The sequence below is a fragment of the Somniosus microcephalus genome, unplaced genomic scaffold (genome assembly GCF_052327205.1).
Source record: "Somniosus microcephalus isolate GS21.2 unplaced genomic scaffold, FLI_Smic_1.0 scaffold267, whole genome shotgun sequence".
Taxonomy (NCBI): Eukaryota; Metazoa; Chordata; class Chondrichthyes; order Squaliformes; family Somniosidae; genus Somniosus; species Somniosus microcephalus.
In genome coordinates, this window is record NW_028225454.1 from 341,235 (window position 1) to 349,070 (window position 7,836).

Here is a 7,836-nt window from a genome sequence, read left to right on the forward strand (position 1 = left end):
GCTCAAACCAAACATAAGACGCGATGTTGAGGATAAGCAATTCCAGCACATAAATGAGAAGCCAACCCGGAGCTTCAAGGTAGGGCAACCAGTCTTGGCCCGCGACTACCGAACAGAAAAATGGCAGCCAGGCACGATATGCACACAGCAGGGACCACTAATGTACACAGTGGACGTTGGAGAGAGCATTGTGAGGCGCCATGCTGACCAGATTCTAGAGTCACAGGAACAAGCCAAACCCGTGCCACGAGAAGGTGCACCTGGTAATCAACCTGAAGTACAGATTGCATCTACCTCAGAAGCAGTGGTATTGGAAGCTGACGAACCAACCAGTGACCATGAACCAGAATCAGCTTCGCCGCAAGAACAGGATACTCGAGAAAGGCGCTATCCAGTCTGGATCAGGAAGCCTCCTCAAAGACTGAACTTATAAATGATTATTTCAGTTGATGTATATAATATCCAGAAAGTTGTAATTAGTTATTATTTAATTGTTAAATGAATGTTATGTACTGTTTATCTAAAAGGGGAGGAATTGTTGTGTATGTACCTTTAAGGGAAGAACTGGTTTTAGACTGCAGTACCGGCAGTGACCACCCCTGTATAAAAGGCCCTAGCAGGCTTCTGTATTTCAGTCTGACGTTGCCCTCCTGTTCAGTAAAGTACCTGTTAAACTGTTCTCCCGAAGTCCGTGTATTATTGAGGCACGGACTTTACAGGATCGAGGGGTTATTTTGTTTTAGTGATGTTGATTAACACATTTTCTGCAGCTGATAAGGTATCTGTTGATTTCAACTTCCAATCTCAAGTAAAATTCTGCAAAGTCATATGACTCTAAAGGGTGTAGATGGTATATATAAATATGTTATAAGAGCTGAAAGCACTTAGCTCTGTTTCTGCAGCTGATCAGACAACAGAAGTAAAAGTAAACAAGAAACAGGACTATTCATTCCGATCATTATGAGGTAAGGGAGAATGTCATGTGTAATAACTTATATAGTATAGGAAATAAAAACAGAAACTGCTGGAAATACTCAGCAGGTCAGGCAGTGTCTGTGGAGAGAGAAACAGAGTTAACGTTTCAGGTCGATGACCTTTTGTCAGAACTCTGTTTCTCTCTCCACAGATGCTGCCTGACCTGCTGAGTATTTCCAGCATTCTCTGTCGTTATTTCAGATTTCCAGCGTCTGCAGTATTTCACTTTTCTACATAGTATAGGTGTCAGATGTGGCTCAGTGGTAGCAATCTCACCTCTGAGTTCGTGGTGTAAGGGTTTGGGGGCTTCTTTAAACTGGTTTAAAGTAATTTTCCTGGTCTTGCAGCCTTTGCCTGCACTCAGACCAATTTTAAAATAAAACCAATTTTAAAACAACGGTTTTGAATCGCTACCCCACCTTCCAGTTCTGACTGCAGGGCTTATAATTATTGATATTAAAACAGACACGTAGTTTGGATGAGAGAAAAAAATCAAGTTTTATTAACTGAAAGAAACTATAATCAAAATATCAAACTATCCCACACGCACACAGTAATTACAGTAAAATTGCTTCAAATGGGGTAAGGCAGACAGCAAAAATGAGGGGTAAGTGACTACAATGTTGGTTAAACAATCTTAGTAATAGCCCCTTAAATTACCATCCCCCAAACTCCTTAACTAGGTTGCTTTGCTGAGGAGTCAGAAACTCTGCTCACCTGTGGTCCAGCGAAGTGAGAGAGAGAGAGAGAGAGAGAGAGAGGCTCGCCTATGGTCCCAGGAAGTCAAGAGAGAGCTAGCTTCTCAGCAGCTTATCTTATATATGGTGAGCCCCCCCTCCCCCCCTGCTGTTCTGTCCTGCAAGGGCTGTGTGCAAAATTCCCCACCCAAAAGGGTCCAATACACAAGAGAAAGCTGTGATTGGCTAACTCAAAGTGGTTAGACTGGGTTAATGTGTCTTCCGGAGCTCCCTGGGCTGAAACAAAAGGGAGATACAACTGCTCTATTGTCCAGTGCTGGGTGATTTAAAACCTATTCAAATGTTAAATGTTTCCCATTCAAGGTACAAAAGTCTCTTCTGCAGTTTAGATGTATCCACTCGATATACAAACAAATGCTAATAGCATTCAATTGCTTTGTAAACAAAGCATTGTCCTTTGTCTTCGGCCATGTGGTGACAGCCATTTTTATCCCTGGAAATTTAAAAGCACATCGCCCAGGGATTCTTTAATCAAAAAAATGAATCTTCAGAACTATAAATTATTGCGAATTCTTACAGTGGGTTGTGGGCAGTACTGAGGGAGACTGCACTGCCGGAGATGTTGACTTTTGGATGAGAAGTTAAAGCGAGTCCCTATCTGGCCTCTCAGTTGTATGTAAAAGATCCTGTGGCACTATTTCGAAGAAGAGCTGGGTCGTTCTCCCCGGTGTCCTGGAAATATTTATCTTGTATATTAAACTTGTATTAAACCTTGGTTAGACCACACTTGGAGAACTGTCGACAGTTCTGGTCTCCATATTATAAAAAGGATATAGATGCACTGGAGAAAGTGCAAAAATGATTCACAAGAATGATACCAGAATTGGGAGGATTTTTTATCAGGAAAAGCTGAACAGGCAGGAGCTCTTTTCTCTAGAAACAAGAAAGCTGTTGGGCGACCTGCTCGAGGTCTTTAAGATTATGAAAGATTTTGACAGGGTAAACAGGAGAATATGTTTCCACTTGTGGGGGAGACCAAAACTAGGGGCATCAATATAAGATAGTGACCAGTAAATTCAACAGGGGATTCAGGAGAAACCTGTAGAATGTAGAAGTCTCTATCACAAGGAGTAGTTGAGAGGAGCACCATAGATACATTTAAGGGGAAGCTAAATAAGCACATGAGGGAGAAGGGAATAGAAGGATAGGTTGATAGGGTTTGATGAAGTGGGGTGGGAGGAGGCTCGTGTGGAGCATAAACAGCAGCACAGGCCAGTTGAGCCGAATGGCCTGTTTCTGTGCTGTAGACTCGATGCAATTAACCAACATCACTTAAACAGATAATCTGACCATTATCACCGTCAGACAGAACATGGAGAGACTGGGGGAGGGGGGCAGTGAATGCAGGAAGGCAAAGAGAGGCAAGAAAGCCCCGAAAGCTGTTTGGAGAGGGGGGAAAAGAGCTCACAGGGGGAGAGAGGAGCTCGGAGAGGGGGTAAAGGTCAGGAGCTCAGGGCACGCTCAACCAACATCACTACAAAACAGATGATCAGGTCATTATCACATTGCTGTTTGTGGGAGCTTGCTGCTTGCAAAATGGCTGCCACATTTTCAACATTGCAACAGTGACTACACTTCAAGGATACTTCATTGGCTGTAAAACACTTTGGGATGTCCTAGTGTTGATTGGTCTTTTAATAATGTATAACTATTAAAAGGGTAGTCAAACAACGGGTTGGGCCCATTAGGGAACAAAAATTAGATCTTCTTGTGGAGGCTGAGACACTAAATGAGTACTTTGCATTTGTCTTCATTAAAGAAGATGATGCTGCCGATGTCACAATAAAGAAGGAGGTAATAGAGAAATTGGATAGGATAACAACAGATAAAGAGGGGGTACTTAAAAGGTTCGCAGTGCTCAAAGTAGAAAAGTCATCCGGCCCAGATGGGATGCCTCCGAAATTCCTGAGGGATGTAAGGATGGAAATTGCGGAGGCTCTGGCCTCAATCTTCCAATCCTTCTTAGATATGGGAGTGGTGCCAGAGGACTGAAGCACTGAAAATGTTACACCCCTGTTTAAAAAAGGGAAGATGGATAAACCTGGCAATTACTGGCATTTGATAGAGTACCACATAATAGACTTGTTAGCAAAATTGAAGCCCATGCGATTAAAGGGTTGCTTGGATATGATATGAGCTAAGAGACAGAAAACAGAGAGTAGTAGTAAACGGTTATTTTTCAGACTGGTGTGAATTGTACAGTGGTGTTGCCCAGGGGTCAGTATTAGGACCACTGCTCTTTTTGATATATATCAATGACTTGGATTTGGGAAAACAGGGCATAATTTCAAAGTTTACAGATGAAACAAAACTCAGAAATGTAGTCAAGAGTGAGGAGGATAGTAACAGACTTGAAGAGGACACAGACAGATTGGTGAAATGGGCAGGCACATGGCAGATGAAGTTTAACACAGAGAAGTGTGAATAATTTTGGTACGAAGAATGAGGAGAGGCAATATAAACTAAATGGTACAATTTCAAATGGGGTGCAGGAACAGAGAGAGCTGGTGTGTACGTACAAAAGTCTTTGAAGGTGGCAGGACAAGTCGAGAAGCTGTTCAAAAGGCATAAAAAGGGATCCTTGGCTTTATAAATGGAGGATAGAGTTCAAAGGCAAATGCTAAACCTTTATAAAACACTGGATCGGCCCCAGCTGGAGTTCTGTGGCCAATTCTGGGCTGCCTCACTTTCGGAAGCATGGCAAGGCCTTGGAGAGGGTGCAGAGGAGATTTACTGGAATGGTACCGGGAATGAAGGACTTCAGTTAACATGGAGAGACTGGAGAAACTGGAATTGTTCTCCTTAGAGTAGAGCAGATTAATGGGAGAATTGATAGAAATGTTCAAAATCATGAAGGGTTTTGATAGAGTAAATAAGAAGAAACTGATTCCAGTGGCAGAAGGGCCGGTAACCAGAGGAAAAAGTTTTAAGGTAATTGGCAAAAGAGCCAGAGGCGACTTCAGGGAAAAGAAAATTAAACCGTGAGTTGGAATGCACTGTCTGAAAGGGTGGTGGAAGCGGATTCAATAATAACTTTCAAAAGGGAATTGGAAAAATACTTGAAGAGGAAAAATTTCCAGGGCTATGGAGAAAGAGCAGAGGAGTGGGACGAATTGGACAGCTCTTTCAAAGAGCCGGCACAGGCACGATGGGCCGAATGGCCTCTGTCTGCGCTGTGTCATTCTATACTTCTATGATTCTATGAAATATTGTGATGGGATCTTTCATGTTCACCTGAGAGTTTAAAATATCATCCAAAAGAACGCACCTCTGCCAGTGCAGGACTCCCTCAGTACAGCGCTGAAGAGGCAGCTCGGATTTTGAGCTCAAGTCTCTGGAGTGGGATTTAAGCCCACAACCATCTGAGTCAGAAGTGACAGAGTTATCACTGAGCCATGGCTGATACAGGTCCTCGTTCAATTGAATTTGTTTGGTTTTTCCAATGGCTCATCTGTTTAAAGCAGTGAGTAGCTCAGCCATGTAATCAGAAAAATCCCAGGATCCGACTCTGGATTCCTGCTGGCTGCAAGTTCCCTGGTATCAGCGGCCTGAGCCTTTGACGATCTTTGCTGTGACCCACTTGTGCCTATTTTCAGGGAGGCTGCGAGGCTGGCTGGTGGGGAGGGGCAATGGGGGTTGTGGTGTTAAAGTGCACCATGACGGTATGGGACAGGCTCCATGGTCCAGCTGCTCTTTTCCTGTCTGTTGTTTTCATTTGTTCCTGTGTTTGAGCTTCTGGTTGTTATTTGAGTTGTCAGCTTTTTTGGAGCTGCTTATTCCTGAGTTCCTAGGTTGGCCAGAGTGTAATCATTTCCCATCACTATTCCTATCTGAATGTGTAACAAAACTAATAAATATTTAAACATGTTTCTTACAGTGATATTGAAAGTGAAATGACTTCAGCTACAATATCACTTCACGTGGAATCTGCAGGTGGAAAATGTTGAGTGGGATGATTTGCAGGAATGACTAAATTATACAATAAAGTCTGATATTGTGAAATATCAAGCCATGCCTTACAATCTACTTGCTTTTGTAAACTGTATGCAAGGCAACTGTGAGGAGTTGTTCAATAATTTATGGGACTCTGAAGAGATTCTGAGGAAGAATCACGAATTTGAAATTGAAAAATGGATCATCATCACCTATGGAAACTATGCCTGGGTATATTATCACATGGGAGAACTGGCAGAGGCCGAATCCTACCTCGACAAGCTGGAGAGGATCTGTCAACAATTTACTGATGGCTCTCGGTATACAGCACTGATACCTGAAGTATACGGGGAAAAGGGTTGGGCACTGTTGAAATTTGGCAGGAGATATTATGAAGAGGCAAATGAATGTATTGAGAAGGCTCTGGAGAGGGATCCTGATGACATTGAATGGAATGCAGCTTATGCAACTGCTCTGTTTTGACTTAAAGAAACCTTTGGATACCCACAGCATCCTGAACACTGCAAGGTAGTGAAGCAGTTACACCGCGCATTAGCACTGAACCCAAATGACTCTTTCGTCAAGATCATGTTGGCTCTATGTTACAGATTACTTGAAGAAGAGCTGCTGAAGTCTCCTGATGATCCATATATAATCCAGTATGCAGCCAAAGCTTTAAGAAAACAAGGATTTGTTGAATATTCCGTACATATAGTAATCTCGGATGTAATGCTTAAGTTATCCACCAGAGGGAGACAAATGCTAAGGGATTATATTTACTAGTATTAAGGTAACATTGCATTCTGGGAATGACTCATAGGATCCTCCATGTTTTGCTCGTGCAGTAGAATTACAATTGCATGCCTATAGCTGTAAGAGCTCTGTTCTCTCCTTATTCTGTGTAATTAAAAGTAAAGTTCTGAGTTCCTGAAGTCTCACTTATCGTAGTTATTGGACCTTACTACTCGGATATAACAGTACAGCTATTGAAAAAGGCACTGAAGGTTAAACCATCTTCTGCACTCCTTCACCACCAGATCGGCTTATGTTACAAAACTAAGCTGATTGCACTGCAGAGAAAACCTTGTCAGTACTTTGCTCGTGAAGACAGCAGAAAATTGATTGAGCTTTGCAAGTACCATTTCCAAATTGTGTTTGATCAGAAACCCTCACTTATTTTTACAATACTTCATTTGGCAGAAATCCTGGCAAAATCTGGAGAATATTCCAAAGCCATGATATCTATGCCAACCTGCTTAGAAATAAAGATTACAACCTTTTGAATAAACAATTAATACATTGGAACTATGGATTCTACCAGCTGTATGAGAAAGGATCCCAGCTGAATGCCATTCATCATTTGAAGGAATGCTTAAAATTCAAAGTTAACAGCAGGAAGAATGAGAAATGCCGCAAAACATTGAAACAAATTGCTAAAGATCGAATGAATAAATATTCAAGAGACAGTGTAGCCTTTGGTATATTGGGGCTAAAACACCAGGTTGATGGCAAAAAATCAGAAGACATTGAATTATTTCAGAAAGCCCTGGAGTGTGATCGTGATAATGAAGAATTTCAAAGTGCTGTCAGGCTACATAGGGCAATGTAGGGGAGAGATAAGGGGGGACATGGTTGCGATTAGGGTGGAAATGGATTTCAATGAAGTGGAGAGGGAAGTGTGGTGTCAAATCTGGTTTGCAAAGCGCTCGGGTTTTGTTGAATCCCCTGATTATTTTCCAAAACTACCTAACCTTAAATTCAATGCGAGCGAATTGAGATTCCGCTCTCCACATTCACTAACATTTAAATCTGTAACATTTGGCAGACAGCTCTGACCGTGTTGTTTCCTAACATGCACAAAGCTCGCTCCTGAACAGGAGAGTTACAGCCAGGCTGTAGACAAGCAAAGTAAACTGGGTACTGCTGACTGTAACTTGCTTTAGTTTAAAGGCTCTCGAAGTGTCAACAGTCTCGCTGGAATGCTTTAACCTGCACTGACTACCCGTAGCCCTGGAACTCAGAGACACCAAATGCTGGCTTGCTGCCAAAACTGAATTTGCACATTTACTCAACAGACCGATATTTAATCAGCACACTGTTCAAACTGTACAACATGCAGATAGTTGGCAATTCAGATTAAGCCGATCAGGTAAAGCAAGAAGTAATGGCC

General features: G+C 42.3%; 1 pseudogene; it reads left to right on the forward strand.

Moving 5' to 3' along the window:
- Window positions 1–5,597: 5,597 nt before the first annotated feature.
- On the forward strand, window positions 5,598–7,275 carry LOC147081961 (interferon-induced protein with tetratricopeptide repeats 5-like; annotated as a pseudogene).
- Window positions 7,276–7,836: the final 561 nt, after the last annotated feature.